The sequence below is a fragment of the Hevea brasiliensis genome, chromosome 11, assembly GCF_030052815.1.
Source record: "Hevea brasiliensis isolate MT/VB/25A 57/8 chromosome 11, ASM3005281v1, whole genome shotgun sequence".
Classification (NCBI taxonomy): domain Eukaryota; kingdom Viridiplantae; phylum Streptophyta; class Magnoliopsida; order Malpighiales; family Euphorbiaceae; genus Hevea; species Hevea brasiliensis.
Window position 1 is genome coordinate 77854276 of NC_079503.1, and position 23389 is coordinate 77877664.

The following is a 23389-nucleotide window of genomic DNA, read 5'->3' on the forward strand; positions in this document are numbered from 1 at the left end:
AATAACAAATGAAGAAATAATTAAAACTAAAATTAATTTTACAAAAATATTTTTTATGATGTTTTTAGAAATATAATATAATTTTAATATAATGAAAACTTAAATAAGTAATAAATACAATGCATTTATAATAATAGACTATGCACTAGAATATAAATACAGGTACGAATGAGGGATAAACTTTTTAAACCAATAAAATTATTATTATAAATATTAATAATATAAATTTATTTTTTTCCTTTTAAATTTTATTTTTTAAAAATTATTTTACTGAAATTTTGCTATAATTTTTAATTTAGAAGTAGACCTCTCTCTCTCTCTCTCTCTCTCTCTCTCTCTCTCTCTCTCTCTCTATATATATATATATATATATATATAATTCAATTTTAATTAGAATATGCATGATTAAATTTATATGTTAACAATGTGCTTATAATATATATAATATAATCTACAAATATATTAAATAGATTTTAAATTTTTTGTATTAAATAATATAACAATATAAAATTTCAAAATATCAGTATAATAAAAATGAAAATTTTGTAATAATAATGCACTAAACTAATAAAAAATTATTTTAAAAATTAGTTTATTTTCTAATTTTATAAGTAATTCCCTTTCACATTAATTTAGGCATACAATTTTATTATGCAAGTTAATATCATTTTAAATTACCAAAAATTAAAGCAAAATACATGCAAATCAAACTTTTCTTAAAAGAATAAAATAATAGAATTTAAATGAATTAAATTCATGGACCAATTTATATTTATTATTAATTTATTTTAATTTTTAAATATTTTCACCTATTTATATTTTAAAAACTTATTATTATTTTTTTTATTATATTAATATTATAACACATAATTTTTTTAAAATACGATCAAATAAAAAATAATTTTAAATTAATAAATATTTTTATTTATATAATTAATTAAATATAATATTTGTAATATAATGATAATATTATATAATATAAAATTAATAAAACATTATATAAAAAAAATTAAATTATGAGTTTTTATAATAAGTATGAAAAAAAAAGTTAAATTCAAACCACTTAATAGTACATGCACATTAATTAAGATAAAACCAAATAAAAAAAAAAAAAGAAAACAAGTCTAAAAGTGAAAATCTATTTAACCCTACAACTGGAAGTTTCTAATTAATGGTGCAAACCGTTTTCTTTCCCCATTGTCTTAGCAGAATTTGAAGCATGCCAATCCCAGCTAAGAACTCCACGCATTGTAGTAGGCTCAAAACATCTAAAACTCCCTTCAAAGTCCTAAGCCTTACATAGTCTGTCGCTTTCATCACCCTCTATAGTCCTGCCATTACTCCTTTCAGTGCCACCTGCACCAATCCCTCCACTTGCCTCACTTCCTCCCCATTCTTCACTCGAACCACCAACCTTACCAACTCCGCTATCTTCCTGTTTGCTATAATCACTTGTTGTGTAACGCCCTCACTGTAGGTAGTCTGTACGTTCTACTGTTCTAACAACTAATGTCTATTTAGACAGCCAGAATGTCTGGAGCTACACTTAAACTAGAATGATGAGATATAAATGGATGAAATAAAGATTAAGAAAAATTAAGAGAAAATAGAAGAAATGAAATGTAACTAGGTTAAAGGAGTTGGAACCACAGCGATGGGTGATCAGATTGAAAGTCATCACAGAGATGCTAACGACCTGCACTCCACGAGGAACCCTAGGAAATAATTTCTGGGACTTAATTAAAAGTTTACTGAGGTACAAATGACATTATAAATGTCAAAGAAAATTTAGTTAATCGGTATAGATGAAAATAAAAAAAATGAAATAAACAGTATAAAAATTAAAGGAACCGTCGGGTCAGGAACTCAGTCGGTATTACCGAAAAAGTTTGACTATAACCCGAAGAGGGGCATTTTGGTCATTTGGTACCTAGAGTCGACTTTTGACCTAAATGTCAATTAAAATGAGTAATATTAAAATTTTGAAAATCCCATGAAAACATGAAACTATATGTAATGTAATTAAAGGAAACATAAGAGGTATTATTAGAATTATTAAAACTTTAATTATTATAATTAATAAACAAATCTTAGTGGGATATAAATAGGCACAAGGTAACAAAAATGCATCCACTAAACATCATCTTCCTCATCTCATCTCCCATGGCCGAAACTGTCACACCTTACCCCTCTGTAAGGCATAACATGATCCCGTAGAATACCTAATGAACTACCACACTTCACCTACCGATAACTCATTAAGTACCCTACAAGGGATTTTAAAACAATTTTCTTATTTCTGTTAAGTGGTGAGCATTTTCTAATAGGTAATTAGAACATTTAATTAACATTAAAACTAGTTAATATTTTTTTTTATCCATTTTATTTCTCCGCAAATTTTATAAAAATTTTACCAGAGTTCTGTCTGTATTTTGAGAAAACAGTTCTTCAAATACCTGAAAAAAAGCATTTCCAAAAATTTTCTCAACCATTACTTCAATTTCATAATCAATCTCAACAATTTCTCAAATCTCAAAATTCAACAGTCAACATTTCTCAATTTCCAAAATTCAATCATCAGTAAAATAATATCTATCAATCTCATTCAAATTAAAATAAAACATTTCCATTCATTAAAGACAACAATCTATATATACACATCATACCAAAATCTACAGTATGAAAATTCAAACTAAATTTTATTACAACTTTATACAAACTTTGTACAAACTGCTCAAGACCGATTTATATGTCCATACATTTATGTGCAATACATACATCAAAATAAATATTTACAGGCAGGGTATAAATTATACCCGATAACTTCAAGCTGATAAATCCTCAATCCTCAGTAGCTCAGTCTGCTGCTCCTTTAGTCTCTATATCTGCGACAGCAATAAAAGCTATCGCTGAGTACTAGGACTCAGTGGTTCATAACATACTAAAATAATCTTTATGCAGAACTTAAATCACATTTATTCAAAAATTTAACTGAACATGAGAATTAAATACAAATCATGCATTATGAGATTTTAATCCCAAACAATTTCATTTTGAAGTATCAAATCACATTTCATAAAACCCACAGCTAGATCATGCCATTCGAAATAAATAGAATCTCAATAGCCAGAGGCTAAAGAGAAATCACATCACAAGGCTAGCTAGCTCAAATATATGGATATCCATTCACATCCTCTTCTACTAGCACACCTCAACACTTCTCCAGAGAAGGAATCAAAATTCGAAACTAATTACACCCACTAGTCATGCTAGTGAGGTGTTCAAATATATGGTCATGACACTGTGGTTTCAAAACTTATCTTAACAATTTGCTAAACATTGTCATTTCAAATATACACAATAACTTTCAACAATTTAAATTAAAACTTCATAAATAATATCACAAATAAACTTTCACAATTCAAAGCAAAAGTAAAATACATATTTCATTCACTTTATCAATGAATTTTAAAGCATAGTGATGTTGTGCACAAACCTCAAGCGAGTCGCTTCTTGGTCTTGACTCGGTTCCTCGGGTTCTTTTCCGGTATTCTTTTCAACTGAAACACACAATTTTACAGTGTTTCAGTACCATAACTTAGCATAAATCCAAAAATAAATTTAACTTCACTTTTACCTAGCTCTAACGTGCTAAACTCGATGTTCTTGAAATTTTGTGTTTCGGGATTACTATTCACTATACTATTCAAGTCAAATTGTTGACTTTTTAAAGCTTAATAGGTATGGGAATTCCAACTTCACCCACATACCACATTTTGGTCACTAAATTTGTTAGTTTTGGTTGTTTATTCAAATTCTAAGTCTTTTAGGCAAATTTGATAAATTTTCAGTTTTGGTGTCTAAGGTTGCACTGTTCCATTGGTCACTTTTCTGTTGGAATTTGACAAAACTTTCTGCACAGAAAATGTTCCCTATTGTCTTAAGTTTATGCTTCTTTTTGAATCACTCCAATTGAAGTTTTGTAGCTCAAGTTATAGCCATTTGAACCATGGTTGCCGGATTGGACTCAACCCAGATTTTCTGGGTAATTTTGGTTCTGGCAGTTTTAGGTCACCAACTTGGGGTGGCCAAATGACTTGGTTAATGGCATAATTTGGGTTTGTGTTCTTCATGAAAGTTTTAGGTCTATATCTCACTAACCACTAGTAAAATTCCAGGTCATTTTGACCTGCCTAGCTCAAGTTATGACCAAATGAACAAATATTGTTCATTTGGTCAGTTTGTACAGAGGCAGACTGTGATTTTTCAAGTTTGGTCAATTTGTTCACTAGGTTTTGGTCACTTTTTGGGCATGCTTCCTAAATGAAAATTATGTCATTTAGTGTCTATTTTCATTCCCAATTGGTCTCATACCAATTGGACTTGTAATTTTTTATTTTTGGTCCTTCAAAGTTGACTTGGTCATGCTGCCAGCAGCATGACCACACTCAATCTGAATTTGGCCTTAACTCCAACCATTCCTACACACTTCATTTGGTCACAAATGACCATTTCTCAATTCAAACTAGGTCCAAAACATCATTTACAAGTTTCTCACATTTTTGGTCTCTAAACCCTAATGTCCAAAACCCTAATTCACAAACTCTTGCATTTGGCTACTTTCAAAGTCTTTAATCATAACCATACAACTAATTAAAGTTCATATACCCATTCAAATAAATCAAACCATGCAAATCACCCTCCCCTTCATGCTGGCCAAATTTCAGTTTGGCCCCTCAACAAATTTTTTTTCATTTTAAGTTTATTTATAAGTTAATCAAGCTAAAAATACAACAAATAAACTAATTTTGCATATTAAATCACTAACCTTGTTAGGTGTCTTTAAGCTTTCCTTTTTTCTTCTTTCTTTGATGACCAATCTCCTTCTCAAGTGACTAAGACAAGTTTTTATGAAGCAATTATGGGAGAAGTTGAAGTTTAGTAAGGATTTCAAAGCTTGGATACAAGCTTCAATGGAGGTATTTTAATGGAGATGAGAGGGAGAGTGAGGGCGGCTTGAAGAAGACCTTTTATCTTTTTTTTTTTTTTCTTTTCTTTTGTTTTTATGTCTTTAGAAAGATAAAAAATCTAATTAATTAAATATATTAATTATTATTTTTATGGCATCATGCATGATGTCATACATGATGTCATCAACTTTTTAACTTTTTCATTTTCTTTTTTTTTTTCTATTTATTTTTCTATTAGTTCTTTAATTTAATTCTCGATTTTGAAATTTTCTTTTCTCCGATTTTATTTGACAGTTAGGTCAGGAGTCAGCTCTCGGGGTCAATTGACCAAATTGCCCCTCGCCGGTTCAACCCGGTTTGAAAATAATTTAATATTTCTTCTGGCTCCCTAACCTAATTATTTGACTGACTTAAAAATTCTTTTTCGTGATTCTCTCTTTTCCATTGTGTTCGTAATGGTCCTAAGGACCTCAGCGTCACATTTTACGGTTCAAAATTTGAGTTTAAAATGATTTCACAGTCCTTCCCGAGAAGGTCACCATCGCTGTGACTCTCGGCTCGTTTAACTTCTTATGTTCTGTTTTTCTTATTCATACTTAACTAATTGGCAATTACTAATTATTTGTGTTTATAGCTTATCTAGTTGTCTTAAGGGTGGTTCTAAATCCCTTAATTGTACTGGAACAGTGAAATATACCAAGCTATACAAATGGGGGTGTTACAGAAACCCTTTCCCTTTCTTCCTCCATAGATTTCTCACTTCCATGCTTTAAATCCCTTCCATACTCTCTATAATATTCACAAGTTCCTTCATTAAAATTCATCCCCACACCTTAAGGAAGCTTTAAGCAGCAAAGGAAAAGAGAAATCTTGAAGTTTTTACAAGGTTGAGAAGTTGTCATTAAAGGTTAGTGCATGTTTTCTTTTCCTTTCTTTGTTAAATCTTGAATTGAGGTTGAATGAGTAAGTATAACATGAAATTGAAAGCAAATGATAAGAAACTTTAGAACCCTCATTTCGGCAGCCTTGGAAATTATGCGAGTTTGATAAATTCATGCATGTAAATGGTGTTTAGTGATGTTGATGGATAAGTAGATGAAGTTATATGTGTTAAAAATTTGATTGCATGTGTATGTTGTGATTGACAAATTGGAGTTAGGTTTTTGACCTAACTATTGGATACTTTATGTAATTGCTAGAATTTAACTTTGTTGAGTTGAATGGATGATGTTTAGAAGTGCCATGAATATCAATTTGTAGTTTAGGAGTTGGAGGAAATGAAATTTGAAAGTGTACTTTTCTATGCAGGTTTAAGACTTTGTAATCCAATGAATGTTTTGAGCCATAACTGAATTTGTGTTGCTCCAATTGGTATGAGGCCAATTGGAGGTGAAACTAAACCTAAAATGCTCCATTTTTCATGAAGAAACTATGCCTAAATTCTATTTATAAAATGACCTAAATTTTGTCCCAATCCAAATGACCATATAATGAACCCAGAAAAATGACCAAATGAACAGTACACATTCAATTGGCCATAACTCCCTCTAGATAGGTCCAAATGACCTGAATTTTGTACCATTGGACAGCTTATACATAGGAATACAAGGACACAGAGCCCAGAAATGTCTCTAACCAAACCAAATTGTTGGCCAAAATTAGGTCACAAAACTGTCTAGAACCATATTGCCCAGAAATTGCTAGACATAGGCTTACTTGACCAGTTTTGGCAAAAAGGCCATAACTTGGTCTACAAAAATCCAAATGCAATGAAATCAATGGAAAAGTTTCCACAAGACATCAATCTAAAATATTGGTATTTTGACCAAAACCCAGAAATCAAGAGAACTAGGTCAATTGGCTAGGTCAAATTAGTATGCAAATTCTAGAAATTGCCTAAGTGACCACTTGACCCCAGAATGGTCTTTTAGTCATATCTCCCACTAGAAAACTCCAATTTGGATGAGCCATATTTTCTATAAACATAAGGGATAGACCTCCAACCTTGTTTTAGACACATTCCTCAAATTATAAATGTAAGAATCCTAAAGTTGAGTCAAAGCCACTGACCTGACCTGGAATCTTATTGGCATAGGATACACGAGTCTAGTCCAGTTATTTGGCTATAAGTAGTTCTACAAGACTTGAAAAATTGCAATAAAAAATTCTAAGTAACCATATGACATAGGAAAACAAATTATATGAAGAACACTAAGCCTAAAAGTGACTACAACATGTTCAATTAAATTGGTAAATTGTAACTCTAAAATCTAACTAGCTAAGGATCCAGAATTAGGAAATAAACTAGTTATGGTTATTTGACCATAACTTGAGTTATAAAAATCCAAATGATATGATTCAAAAAGGAAAACAAAGATAAGACATGGAGGAACAACTTCCATGAAGGAAGTATGGCCAAACAGTGGCCACAAATTAATCAAATTGATAGGTAAAATTAAGACATTAAAACTAAACCTAAAGAAAGGTTCATAAGACAATAAATTTATAGTAGGGTTTTAACCCTAATATGTTGCTAAACACTAAATTACATGAAATAGGTATGTGAGACCCACTTTCCCACTACAACTTAACATGAAATTTCTAATAAGTAGTTGGTAATGCTTAATTGCCCAAAGTAAACCTAGGCTTATGTATATTGTTTGGAACGATTAGTATACTAATTAGGTACTACAGATAGCAGTACTGCTTACATGAATAATCATTGATCGACAAAATATATCTGATATGATTGTTCTACAGGCTATATGTCAGCCCATTGGCCATTGAGTCTAATTTCATTTCTAGCTTTAAAAGCCTGCTCGCTAGCCTTGTGCCTGACATGACAATTGTATACAGGGTAGACATATGGTTGTCTAACCAGTATACTCCTGTGTATCCAGCCTTTATAGTCTGTTATAAGTTACTTGGGCACTGATATGATTTTAAAAAGACTGAAAATGAAATAAATACACAGATAAGATCCTGATAAATAAATTGATCCCAAAGTTAAATAAATCTGTAAAGACTTAGAATTTATTTATGAAATTTACATAGAATTATCATTTTTAATTATTCAGTTATTTTTCTTTAAAGTTATGCACCACTAAGCAATTCACTTAGCACATTGGTTTTCCATCACGTAGGTACTGGAGACCAGACATAGCCATAACAGCAGCCGCAGCAATAGTGCCCTGACAGAGATTGACCAGATCTGACAGTGTCTGCTCGTCACCTCTGCAGTATTTATTTTAGTAGGGCCCATGTTATTAGATTTTGTATTTTGGTTTATTGTGCATAATTAGATACAGTGTAAATCATTTTGAACATTGTAAATAAATTGCAATTATATTTTGGATTGTAAATAAAGCTGTGAGATTTTGTATATAAATTTTCATATGAATGAGTTATGTTATTTTCTTGAAATTACATGAAAAGTTGTGAATGATATGACATATGGAAATATGAGATAGATATGAACTTGTTTTTAACAGGTAAATATTGAAACCCGCCAGATGCAAATAGAACAAAGGAGGCTCTGCTCGAGTTTTCACATAAATAATTTATGATTAAAAAAAAAATTTACTATAGGTTTTCTATGAAGTATAAAATTAATAATGGATAGAACAAGATAAGATAGGTGCTACGGCACCGAATGTGGCACGCTTTACTCAGCTACACTGTAGACGGGTAAGGGGCGTCACATGTTGCCTCTCCATTTCCCTCTCCCCCCTCTCCTCTTCTAACCTTATTTTCATCGTCAAAGCCTCAATATTTCTCATCTGTTCTTGTGTCAATTCAACTAGACTCGAACTGAGAATACAATTTATCCTTATTGAGTTAACCAGTTTAAGCACTGCTAAAGGTTTCCACCCAGTAACCCAAGAATACGAATTTTCTAAAGGGGAAATCCAAATTGGACAAAAGAAAGCAAGCACATCTTCATGGGCTAAGGCCCATTTTATAGTGTAGTAGTCTTTGTAATGTTGTGTGACTTTGGACACTAAAGCTTGTAGCTCTTGTGTAACACCCTAGGCAAATCCCACATCGACAAAACACGGGAGAGATGCTGGGTTTATAAGTTGGTGGTTCGTAACCCCTAGTGATGCGTTTTAAAACCGTGAGGGCTTCGGTCCAGAGCGGACAATATCACTAGTGGGCCGGGCCATTACATTTGTGGTATCAGAGCCGCTTCGCGTGCAACCTTGAATGATGGCAGGGCAAACCTCAGCGAGGACGCTGAGTCCCATAAGGGGGGTGAATTGTAACATGCTAGGCAAATCCCACATCGACAAAACACGGGAGAGATGCTGGGTTTATAAGTTTGTGGTTCGTAACCCCTAGTAATGTGTTTTAAAACCGTAAGGGCTTCGGTTCAGAGTGGACAATATCACTAGTGGGCCGGGCCATTCTAATACCACAAATATAATGGCCTGACCCACTAGTGATATTGTCCGCTCTGGGCCGAAACCCTCACGGTTTTAAAACGTGTTACTAGGGGTTACAAACCATCAAATATAAACCCAGCATCTCTCCCGTGTTTTGTCGATGTGGGATTTGCCTAGGGTGTTATATCTTGCTCACGCTCACACCCAGTTTTAGCTCGATAATCCTCAGACGCCCTTCACAGGTGTTGTAGATACTCATGGAGTTGACACATCCACTTCTCAAAAAACTCAGAGAACCTCTCTTCAACTTTAGTTTTCATATCTTTCCCCTTTAGTTTATGCAAAGAGATGGAGAAAGAAAAGGGATAACTAGCTAGCTAGGACTAGGTGGGAGATAGAGAGAGATGAGTAGAGTGATATGTTTTTATATATAAGAAACGGTATGCTTGTGCTTGGCTTATGTGCAGCAATGAGTTAGTGGTGAGTGTCAAAGGATGAGTGACGCTTTGCAAATATGAAAAGCCTCTCTCGGAGAAGGACATGAGTATGATGGATATAGGTTTGGCTTTGACCATGTTGATGAGTCAATCATGCACCCCACCACTTGGTGTTTTATGTTTCTTATGTTGAAAAACCTGTCAGTAAAATAAACTATGTTGAGTTCAATGTGGAACCCAAATATCTTCTTCTTCCTTCGCTATCTCTATCAATAAAACCCTCCTCTGAGGTAATATACAACTCCATGCAACTTAATTCTTTTGCTGACATGTTTCAGTAGCTACAAGCCAACAACTTGCTTTAAGCTTTTGATTTTATTGATTTGAGTTTGATCATTTCTTGTTGCTTGCAGTTGCTTCAATCAGCGAATTTATCATTTGAGTAATTATTAATTTACGTATTGCCAAAAATGATTATGGTTATGAAGACCAATGAATAACAACTCTAACTCACAAAAAGCCCTTAAAAATAACAATAGCCAATTTTTTATTTTTTCCAATCGACAAATCAAGCATACATAAAAGCTTTAAAATCCAAAATATTACGTTTAATATAGGAATTTTCTGGGTTATGTGCAAAAAGTGTTTTAGGAGAAAAAAGAGTATGCATATTGAGAGAGAGATCTGTTCTAAGGCATTGCAAAGACCACCAAATAAACTAGAAAGTGGGTGCTCAATTGAAGTTTTGTAAAATGAATGCATTCAGCTCTAATTAAATATGATACTTGCTTGGTTTTCTACTCAAAGCATGATAAATTTGATGAAATTAAAAAGGAAAATCCAAGAATGTGCTCAGGTAAGCATAATATATATTTTGGAAACTTGATCCACGTGTTTGATTCAAATAAGGTCTCTCGTGGTACACCGATTCAATAATCTTTTCTTAGATCAACAGCCCATTGAAAAAGTCCAAAATAGGTAGTTTAGAAATTGATTAACATCTAAAAATAATTTTATGAAATCTTTTATGAAATCATGTACTCTCACATCTCTCGAAATTGCTTTATGGCTAAATAACATTTGTGTTCTAGCTTTATGCATGGCTGGCTGACAAGCATATAATTTTACTATAAACTAGACCTGTTCACCAGCTCCTGGGTGGAAGGAGGAGTTAAGATAGATACCAATGTGTGTGTGTGTGTGTGTGTGTGTGCGCGCGTATTTATATATATCACCTGTTAATTAGCCCATTCTTTGTCACCTGTATCTCTTCAAATCTATTCATTATATTATTTTTTTTTATTTTAGGATAATGTATAATTAAATCTTTGAGATATAGTAAAATTTATATAGTAATTTTTTTATATATATTTTTAATAATAATTTAATTTTAAAATTTAATTCTATTAACAAATAAATTGACTATTGACTCTAATAATTTATTACCCGTTTAATAATGTTATTGAAATGTTAAAATTATTTTTTAAAAAATAAAATTTATAAATTTTAAAAATAATAAAAATATAAAAAATGCTCTTTGTCTGAATAGATTTATATATGTCCACCAATTAAATAATTTGAAAAAAAATTACATGTTATCTCGGGTTAACCATAAAAACTTTGTCAATCTCATTGGCTACTGTGAGGAAGATGAACCCTTCAATAGGATGATGGTATTTGAATACGCTCCTAATGGAACCCTCTTTGAGCATCTACATGGTGATACTCTCTCTATATTAATTTAACGATGAAAATTTCAATAGATTTCTCCTGTGGTAATTTAGAGGCTGAAACATTTATTTTGTATCTTCAGTTAAAGAAATGGAAGATCTTGACTGGAGTGCAAGAATGAGGATTATCATGGACATTGCTTATTGCTTACAATACATGCACCATGATTTAAATCCACTAGTGGCACATTCTAACTTGAATTCACATAATATCTTTCTTACCGATGACTATGCAGCTACAGTAATCTCCTTCATGGGTTGGCTTCATTCTATTTTGTTTCTTTAATGTGCCTTCTCACCGTATATATGGTCCCTCTTAGATTCCTGACATCTCTTTCTTGCCACAAGATTCCTCCAAGTCGAAGAGCTTAGGTAACAATGAGTTAGTGCATTCTACATTGCCACCTTTGGCTGATGTAGAGACAAATGTCTATTGTTTTGGGATTCTATTACTAGAAATCATTTCTGGAAAACTCCAATACTCGGAAGAACAAGGATCTCTTGAAAAATTGGTAAATCTTTTATGAAATCCTATACTCTCATATCTCTGGGAATTGCTTTATGGCTAATTAATATTTGTGTTCTAGCTGCATGCACGGCTGGATGACAAGTATATAATTTAACTAGAAACTTGCAAGCTGCTAAATATTTGAATGACAAACGTAGTATCAATTATATGATTGGCCCAACCCTCAAGTCTTTCAAAAACAATGAACTTGACCTCATATGCAAGATTATCCAAGAGTGCATATAACCAGATCCAAGGCAAAGACCAACAATGAAGGATATCACTTTCAAGTTGAGGGAAGTGATTGCTATCTCACCTGATCAAGCAATTCCAAGAAATTTTAAATAAGTAATTAAGTATGAGTATTTTTATAAAATTATCTTTTTAGAATTATCATTTAATATATTAAAATAAAGTCTAATTTATCTACATAATAATTTAAAATTTATTATGATTAGATTTTATTTATTTATAAAGACAAAATTAATTATGAGTCATAAATTATTTAATTCATGTGCAACATATTTTTTTAAAATTATATATATATATATATATATATATATATCATGATTTAAAATAATAAAATAAAAAATAAATTTTTATAAATTGAAATTCATTTTCAATTGTGCTTTATGGACTCATTTCAATTAAATTTTAGCATAAATTATAATTTAATTCGAAGTTTGACAAAATTATAATAAAATGTTTTTATTTTTAATTTATTAAAATTATTTGCTCAATTTTAAATCTATCTACAATATAGTGTCATCGTTAAAAAATATATTTTTTTATTAATGAAAGTGAGAAAATAATTTAAAAAATATAATTTGTCTTTTAAAAATTTAAAATAACTATTTTTTTAAAACATGTATTGTATGTTATTTGTGTTCATTTTACATATTTGTAATTTAAATTTTTATATATAATCTTTTTATATAATATTATATTGTTATAGTTTAATTATTTTTAATATCTAGTTAAATTTAATTTTTGATTGCCATAATATTAAATTACCATTATGATATTTTATTTTTAATTAATGTTAGTTCAAAAAATTGTAAGAAAAAAAAAGAAATATTAAATTAATCAATTAAAATAATATAAATAAACATGATAGAAGAATACAAAATCTTTCTAGAATTAGTCTCAGCTATTCCAAAAATATCTATCAAATAAATAAAATTATATAAATAACTTTAGAAAATTACACAAAAATGAATATGCAAATGACAATAAAATGAGAAAAATACCTGAGAATTAGCTTCTTGAAATATCCAAATGGTTTAGGTAGCCTTCAATAGTAATATATCTTCTTTTTTAGTTTTTTTTAATTATTTTTAATAAAAATTATAATAGTTAATTTTGAGACCTAATAAAATAAGAATTTTATATCTAATAATATTTAATTTTTATTTTACTTAAAATACATTTTTAAATAATTTTAAAAATTAAAGATATTTTTATAATCCCATTATTCCCCTTCTCACTTTTATATATATTACAAATATATTAGATATTAATTAATTTTTTCTAATTTCTTATCAATTAATTTATTTAACAATATAATAGATTTCTTCTAATATATAGGTAAATAAAATGAACATATCATGTATATGTGATAAGTTAGTTAGATATATTTACAATATAAAATTTGTGATTTTGAGTTAGTTAGATATTTACAATATAAAATTTGTAATTTTGAGTTAGTTAGATATTTACAATATAAAATTTATGCTTTTGATGGTCCATAATTATTACTTCTTATAAATTTATATTATAAAAAATTAATAAAATAATTGTAAAAAAGAGTTGTAAATATTGATAATAGAATAATTCAATATAATAAAAATTTTATCAAAAAGTTAGAGAGAGTGAAAATAACTCATTATTTAACAAATCCCAATCAATTATTTTAACATATCACTAATCTTTCTATGAAATAAATTTTTATTTTTTAATTATATATTTGATTAATAAAAATAATGTTATATAGGTGATAAATTATATTTTAATTTTCACGATTTTTATTAAATAATTATTCAATTTAAATAAAAAGTAGAACCTATAAATAATGGCTAAAAATAATTATATCTAAAAATTTCCAATTCTATTTTGTCAAAATCTATATATTATTAATCAAGCTAATTAAAGAATAAAAATTAAAATATTTTAGTAACTTGAATAAGAAAAACATAGATTATCACATTGACAAATACTAAAAATATATTATAAAGTTTTTTTTTTGTAATATTGCAATATAAATTTTTAATAAGAATAATTATTCTAACACCAATTCGTAGTAATATTTGAAAAAAATATTGAATTTCATAAACAAATTTTAATTAAAATATTTGATTTAAATGAAAAATAAAAAAAATAAGCCATCAGAAATTATCTTTACTTTGACATTCTCATGAAAAATTAATGATTTCATTACAATAACATTAAATTATATATATATATATATATATATATATATATATATATATATATATAAATTAAAATTATTTCAATAATTTTAATTTTGATAATTTCAATCGATTTATTCAATCGTTTTAATTATTAACGATTTCAATTAATTTTATCAATAAATTTAATTAATTTTATTTTATAATTTAAACATTAAAAAATCTTCTTTCTTTTTCATAATAAGAATAGAGATATAATGATTTTTTAACTAAAGTTTAATATTTAAATTTTTGTTTCCATCTCAAAAAAATAGGTTTATTTATATTTTTACATAGTCTATATCATATACAAATGTGGGAAGAGAGAATATTAGTTTTGCCAAAAATGTCATTTATTTCTCTAATTAATTACAATTATATTTTTATTATTTAAATTAATTTTAATGTTTGTATAAATTTGAAATTATTAATTTTAGAAATTATATAAATTTAAATTTCTTAATAATACTTATAATTAACTTCAATTAAATATAAAATATTATAAAAAGTAATTAATTAAAGTAAGAAACTAATAAGTGAAAAATAAAAAAACTGCAATTAATTTATATTGATATATCTGTATTATATATAAATGTATAAAGGAGGGGAGAACATTAGCTTAGTTTTGCCCAAGTTTCCTTTCATTCTTAAAATTAATTACAATTATATTTTTATTGTTTAAATTAATTTTAAAGTTTATGTAAATTTAAAATTCTTAATTTTAGAATTAATATCAATTTAAAATTATTAGTCCAATTTATATTTAATTTTAATTTTACATGAAGCAATTAACTAAAATAAAAAAGTAATAAATAAAAAATATAATTTGATCGTATTGCAATATTAAAGAACATAGTTTATTAGTATATAATTTTCAAATTTATATTTATAATTAGTTATTTATTATATATATTTAAAGATATTTTATTAGTTGCATATTATTTTTATAAGTTAATTTTCATATAAGATTTTTTTTATTTAAATAAATAATATATTAATATTTATAAAATTATCAATGTTAATGAAAATTAAATATTTTTATGTCTATAATTTATAAAAGCAATAAAAAGAATATAAATCACCTAAAGATTATTATTAATTTTAAAATTTATTAAATAAACAACTTAAAAGGAATTTTATTTAATTTTAATTATTTTCAATACTAATAAAAAAATATTAAAGACAATTAAATTTAAACCTAATTAATTTATTCTTATGTATAAATATGAAGGAGGAGGGGGAAACATTGGCTTTGCCCAAATTATCATTTATTCTTAAAATTAATTATAATTATATTTTTATTATTTAAATTAACTTTAAAGTTTATATAAATTTAAAATTTTTTATTTTATGGTTAATATGAACTTAAAATTCTTAATCCTATTTATACTTAACTTCAATTAATTATAAAATTTTGCAAGAATTAATTACTTAAAATAAAAATTAATAAATAAAAAATATAATTTGATTGTATTACAATATTAAGTAAAATAGTTTATTAGTATCTAATTTTTTTTAAATTTTGATTTACAATTAATTATTTATTATATATATTTAAAAATATCAATTAGTTACATATTATTTTTTTATTTAAATTCCATCTAAGATTTTTTTAATAAAACAATATATTAATATTTATAAAATTATGAATATTAATTAAAATTATATATTAATGACTATAATTTTTAAAAATGAAAATAAAAATAATATAAATCATCCAAACATTATTATTAATTTTAAAATTTGTTAAATGAACAACTTAAAAAAATTATTTAATCTTAATTGAAGACTAATACTAACAAAAAATATTAAAAATAATTAAATTTAAACCTAATTAATTTATTCATTATGTATATCTTTATTATTGCAAGTATATTTTTATTTCAATAAAACAATATATTAATATTTATAAAATTATTAATATTAATTAAAATTAAATATTTAACGACTATAATTTATAAAATGAAAACAAAAATAATATAAATCATTAGAAGATTATTAATAATTTTAAAATTTGTTAAATGAAGAACTTAAAAGGAATTATTTAATTTTAATTGAAGTTCGATACTAACAAAAAAATTAAAGATAATTAAATTTAAACCTAATTAATTTATTCATATGCATATTTATATTATTACAAGTATGATTTCTTAAAAATTATTATTATAGAGCTAGCATTATACCACCTATATAAAATATTATCTCTTGCACTAATAATAAATAAAAGATAATATTGATAATATACTAACTAATTAATTAGATTTATATTTATATTATTATGATATTAATATTTTTCTATTTTTATTCTTTTTAGTGTTAAAAATAGTAGTGTTCATAATCCTTATTCTTTTGAATAAAAAAAAGAATTGATAAGAATTAAAATAAAAAAATATTGGATAAACCAAGCCATATTTGACTAAATTTATTTTATTGTGTTAATATAATTCTAATTTTCTATCAATAATTAAATCAAGAATAATATTATACCTAATTATACTAAATACCAAATAAAGAAATAATTAAAGTTAAATTAATTTTATAAAAATATTTTTTTATGATGTTTTTAGAAATAAAATATAATTTTAAAATAATTAAAACTTAAATAAGTAATAAATACAGTGTATTTATAACAATAGACTATGCACTAGAATATATATATAGATACGAATGAAGGACAAACTTTTTAAACTGATAAAATTATTATTATAATATTAATCATATAAATTTATTTTTTTTCTTTTAAATTTTATTTTTTAAAATTTATTTTATAGAAATTTTGTTATAATTTTTAATTTACAAGTAGACCTCTCTCTCTCTCTCTCTCTCTCTCTCTCTCTCTCTATATATATATATATATAATATTCAATTTTAATTAGAATATACATTATTAAATTTATATATTAATCAATAATGTATTTATAACATATATAATATAATCAATAAATATATTAAATAGATATAAAATTTTTTGTATTAAATAATATGACGATATAAAATTTCAAAATATCAATATACTAAAAATGATAATTTTATAATAATAATGCACTAAACTAATAAAAATTTATTTTAAAAATTATTTTATTTTCTAATTTTATAATTAATTCTCTTTCACATTAATTTAGGCATACAATTTTATTATGCAAGTTAATATCATTTTAAATTACAAAATATTAAAGTAAAATATATGCAAATCAAACTTTTCTTAAAAAAACAAAATAATAGAATTTAAATGAATTAAATTCATGGACTAATTTATATTTATTATTAATTTATTTTAATTTTTAAATATTTTCACCTATTTATATTTTAAAAACTTATTATTATTTTTTATTATATTAATATTATAACACAAAATTTTTTTAAAATACAATCAAATAAAAAATAATTTTAAATTAAGAAATATTTTTATTTATATAATTAATTAAAATGACATTAAAATTAATATTTTAATATAAACAATTAAATATAATATTTGTAATATAATGATAATATTATATAATATAAAATTAATAAAACATTATATAAAAAAAATTAAATTATGAGTTTTTATAATAAGGATAAGCAAAATGTTAAATTAAAACCACTGAATAGTACATGCATATTAATTAAGATAAAACCAAATCAAGACAAAAGAAAACAAGTCTAAAAGTGAAAATCAAAACTCCTAAAACCCTACAACCGGAAGTTTCTAATTAATGGTGCAAACCTTTTTCTTTCCCCATTGTCTTAACAGAATTTGAAGTATGCCAAACCCAGCCAAGAACTCCACGCATTGTAGTGGGCTCAAAACATCCAAAACTCCTTTCAAAGTCCTAAGCCTTACACAGTCTACCGCTTTCATCACCTTCTCTAGTCCTGCCATTACTCCTTTCAGTGCCACCTGCACCAGCCTCTCCACCTGCCTCACTTCCTCCCCATTCTTCACTCTAACCACCAACCTTACCAACTCTGCCATCTTCCTATCTACTACAACCACTTGTTGCCTCTCCATTTCCCTCTCCACCTTCTCCTCTTCTAACCTTATTTTCACCCTCAAAGTCTCAATCTTTCTCATATGTTCTTGTGTCAATTCAACCAGACTCAAACTGGGAACACCATTTGTCCTTATTGAGTTACCCAGTTTAACCACTGCTGAAGGTTTCCACCCAGTAACCCAAGAATACACATTCTCTAAAGGGGAAATCCAAATTGGACTAAAGAAAGCAAGCACATCTTCATGGGCTAAGGCCCATTTTATAGTGTAGTAGTCTTTGTGATGTTGTGTGACTTTGGACACTAAAGCTTATAGCTCTTGCTCATGCTCACACCCAATTTTAGCTCGATAATCCTCAGACGCCCTTTGCAGGTGTTGTAGATACTCATCGAGTTGACACATCCACTTCTCAAAAAACTCAAAGAACCTCTCTTCAACTTTAGTTTTCATATCTTTCCCCCTTCGTTTGAGCAAAGAGATGGAGAAAGAAGAGGGATAGCTAGCTGGTTAGGACTAGTGGGAGATAGAGAGAGATGAATAGAGCGATATGTTTTTATATATAAGAAAATGTGTGGTTGTGCTTGGCTTACTTGCAGCAATGAGTCAGGGGTGGGTGTCAAGGGACAAGTGACGCTTTGCAAATAGGGAGAGCCTCTCCCGGAGAGGGACATGAGTCTGATGGATTTAGGTTTGGCTTTGATCATGTTGATGAGTCATTTATTCACCTCACCGCCTGGTGTTTTATGTTTCTTATGTTAGAAAACGTGCCAGTAAAATAAACTACGTTGAGTTCAACGTGGAACGTATATAGCTTCCTCTTCCTTCTCTGTCTCTATCAACTTAACTCTCCTCTGAGGTAATATGCAACTCCATGCAACTTGCTTCTTTTGCTGACATGTTTAAATAGCTACAAGCCAACAACTTGCTTTAAGCTTTTTATTTAATTGATTTGAGTTTGATCATTTCTTGTTGCTTGCAGTTGCTTCAATCGACGAATTTATCATTTGAGTATTTATTAATTTACGTATTGCCAAAAATGTTTATGGTTATGAAGACCAATGAATAACAACTCTAACTCACAAAAATAATAATAGCCAATTTTTTATTTTTTGCAATCGACAATTCAAGCATACATAAAAGCTTTAAAATCCAAAATGTTACGTTCAATATAGGAATTTTCTTAGTTATGTGCAAAAAGTGTTTTAGGAGAAAAAAGAGTATGCATATAGAGAGAGAGAGAATGTGCCCCAAGGCATTGCAGCACCACCAGCAAATAATTTTAATCTTGGTTATTTCAATCAATTTATCTAATCGTTTTTTATTTTAATGATTTCAATTAATTTTATCAATAAATTTAATTAATTTTATTCTATAATTTAGACATTAAAAAAATCTTCTTTCCTTTTTATGTGCTTAATAATATTTTAAATTATTATTTTACCATAATAAAAATAGTTTCCATCTGTTTCATTTGAAAAATTTTTAGGAAATTTTTTTTTTCATAATTTTGAAATTGTGCAATTCGTACAGGTGAAGAATTTAGTGGATTCAAATAAAAATATAGAGATATAGCTGATTTTTCAATTAAAGTTTAAGATTTAAAATTTTGTTTTCATCTCAAAAAAATAGGTTTATTTATATTTTTACATAGTCTATATTATATATAAATGTGGGAAGGGAGAATATTAGTTTTGCTAAAAATGCCATTTATTCCTCAAATTAATTGTAATTATATTTTTATTATTTAAGTTAATTTTAATGTTTGTGAAAATTTAAAATTGTTAATTTTAGAAGTCATATAAATTTAAAATTCTTAATAATAATTATAATTAACTTCAATTAAACATAAAATATTATAAGAAGTAATTAATTAAAGTAAGAAACTAATAAGTGAAAAACAAAAAAAAATGCAATTAATTTATATTGATATATCTATATTATATATAAATGTATAAAGGAGGGAGAATATTAGCTTAGTTTTATCAAAGTTGCCTTTCAATCTTAAAATTAATTACAATTATATTTTTATTATTTAAATTAATTTTAAAATTTGTATAAATTTAAAATTCTTAATTTTAGAATTAATGTAAATTTAAAATTATTGGTCCCATTTATATTTAATTTTAATTAAATATAAAATTTTATATGAAGTAATTAACTAAGGTAAGAAATTAATAAATAAAAAAATATAATTTGATCGTATTACAATATTAAGTAAAATAGTTTATTAGCATCTAATTTTCAAATTTTTATTTATAATTAGTTATTATATATATATATATATATATATATATATATATATATATATATATATATATATATATATATATATATATATATTGAAAGATATTTTATTAGTTGCATATTATCTTTGTAAGTTAATTTTCATATAAGATTTTTTTATTTCAATAAATAATATATTAACATTTAAAAATTGTAAATATTAATTAAAATTAAATATTTTTATGACTATAATTTATAAAAACAATAAAAATAATATAAATCATCTAAAGATTATTATTAATTTTAAAATTTATTGAATAAAAAACTTAAAAAGAATTTTATTTAATTTTAATTATTTTCAATACTAATAAAAAAATATTAAAGACAATTAAATTTAAACGTAATTAATTTATTCTTATGTATATATCAAGGAGGAAGGGGAAATATTGGCTTTACTTAAATTGTCATTTATTCTTAAAATTAATTGTAATTATATTTTTATTATTTAAATTAATTTTAAAGTTTGTATAAATTTAAAATTCCTAATTTTATGGTTAATATAAACTTAAAATTCCTAATCCTATTTATACTTAACTTCAATAAAATATAAAATTTTACAAGAATTAATTACCTAAAATAGAAAATTAATAAATAAAAAATAAATAATATAATTTGATCATATTACAATATTAAGTAAAATAGCTTATTAGTATCTAATTTTTTAATTTTTATTTACAATTAATTATTTATTATATATATATTTAAAAATAGTTATTAGTTACATATTATTTTTTAATTAATTCCCATCCAAGATTTTTTTTGATAAAACAATATATTAATATTTATAAAATTATGAATATTAATTAAAATTATATATTAATGACTATAATTTTTAAAAATGAAAATAAAAATAATATAAAACATCCAAACATTATTTTTAATTTTAAAATTTGTTAAATGATCAACTTAAAAAAAATATTTAATCTTAATTGAAGACTAATACTAACAAAAAAATATTAAAAACAGTTAATTTTAAACCTAATAAATTTATTCATTATTTATATCTTTATTATTACAAGCACATTTTTATTTCAATAAAACAATATATTAATATTTATAAAATTCTTAATATTAATTAAAATTAAATGTTTAATGAATATAATTCATAAAAATGTAAACAAAAATAATATAAATCATTAGAAGATTATTAATAATTTTGGAATTTGTTAAATGAAGAACTTAAAAGGAATTTTATTTAATTTTAATTGAAGATCAATACTAACAAAAAAATGAATGATAATTAAATTTAAACCTAATTAATTTATTCATATGCATATTTATATTATTACAAGTATGATTTCCTAAAAATTATTATTATAGGGCTAGCATTATACCTATATAAAATATTATCTCTTGCATTAATAATAAATAAAAGATAATATTAATAATATATTAATTAATTAATTAGATTTATATTTATATTATTACAATATTAATTTTTTTCTATTTTTATTTCTTTTAGTGTTAAAAATAGTAGTGTTCATAATCCTTATTCATTTGAATGAAAAGAAGAATTGATAAGAATTGAAATAAAAAAAAATATTATATAAACCAAACCGTATTGGACTAAATTTATTTAATGAAAAGAAGAATTGACAAGAATTGAAATAAAAAAATATTATATAAACCAAACCGTATTGGACTAAATTTATTTTATTGTGCTAATATAATCTTAATTTTCTATTAATAATTAAATCAAGAAAAATATTATAGCCAATTATACTGAATACTAAATAAAGAAATAATTAAAGCTGAAGTCAATTTTATAAAAATATTTTTTATAATGTTTTTAGAAATATAATATAATTTTAATATAATTAAAATATAAATAAGTAATAAATACAGTGCATTTATAATAATAGACTATGCACCATAATATATATATGGGTATAAATGAGGGACAAACTTTTTGAACTAATAAATTATTATTATTATAAATATTAATAATATAAAATAATTTTTCCTTTTAAAATTTATTTTTTAAAAATTATTTAACAGAAATTTTGTTATAATTTTAATTTAGAAGTAGACCTCTCTCTCTCTCTCTCTATATATATATATATAATTCAATTTTAATTAGACTATACATGATTAAATTTATATGTTAATAATGTATTTATAACATATATAATATAATCTATAAATATATTAAATAGATTTTAAATTTTTTGTATTAAATAATATGACAATATAAAATTTCAAAATATCAATATAATAAAAATAAAAATTTTGTAACAATAATGCACCAAACTAATAAAAATTTATTTTAAAAATTATTTTATTTTCTAATTTTATAAGTATTTCTCTTTCACATTAATTTAGGTATACAATTTTATTATGCAAGTTAATGTGATTTTAAATTATAAAAAATTAAAATAAAATATATGCAAATCAAATTTTTCTTAAAAGAAATAAAATAATAGAATTTAAATGAATTAAATTCATGGGCTTATTTATATTTATTATTAATTTATTTTAATTTTTAAATATTTTTACCTATTTAATTTTAAAAATTTATTATTATTTTTTATTATATTAACATTACAACACATAATTTTTTTAAAAATATGATCGAATAAAAAATAATTTGAAATTGATAAATATTTTTATTTATATAATTAATTAAAATGACATTAAAATTAATATTTTATTTAAA

At 25.0% G+C, this 23389-nt stretch overlaps 2 pseudogenes; both read right to left on the reverse strand.

The window, feature by feature from the left end:
* Positions 1 to 1164: 1164 nt before the first annotated feature.
* On the reverse strand, positions 1165 to 9675 carry LOC110666782 (protein DOG1-like 4; annotated as a pseudogene).
* An 8490-nt stretch (positions 9676 to 18165) lies between these two features.
* Positions 18166 to 18900, reverse strand: LOC131170307 (protein DOG1-like 4; annotated as a pseudogene).
* Between the last annotated feature and the right edge of the window lie 4489 nt (positions 18901 to 23389).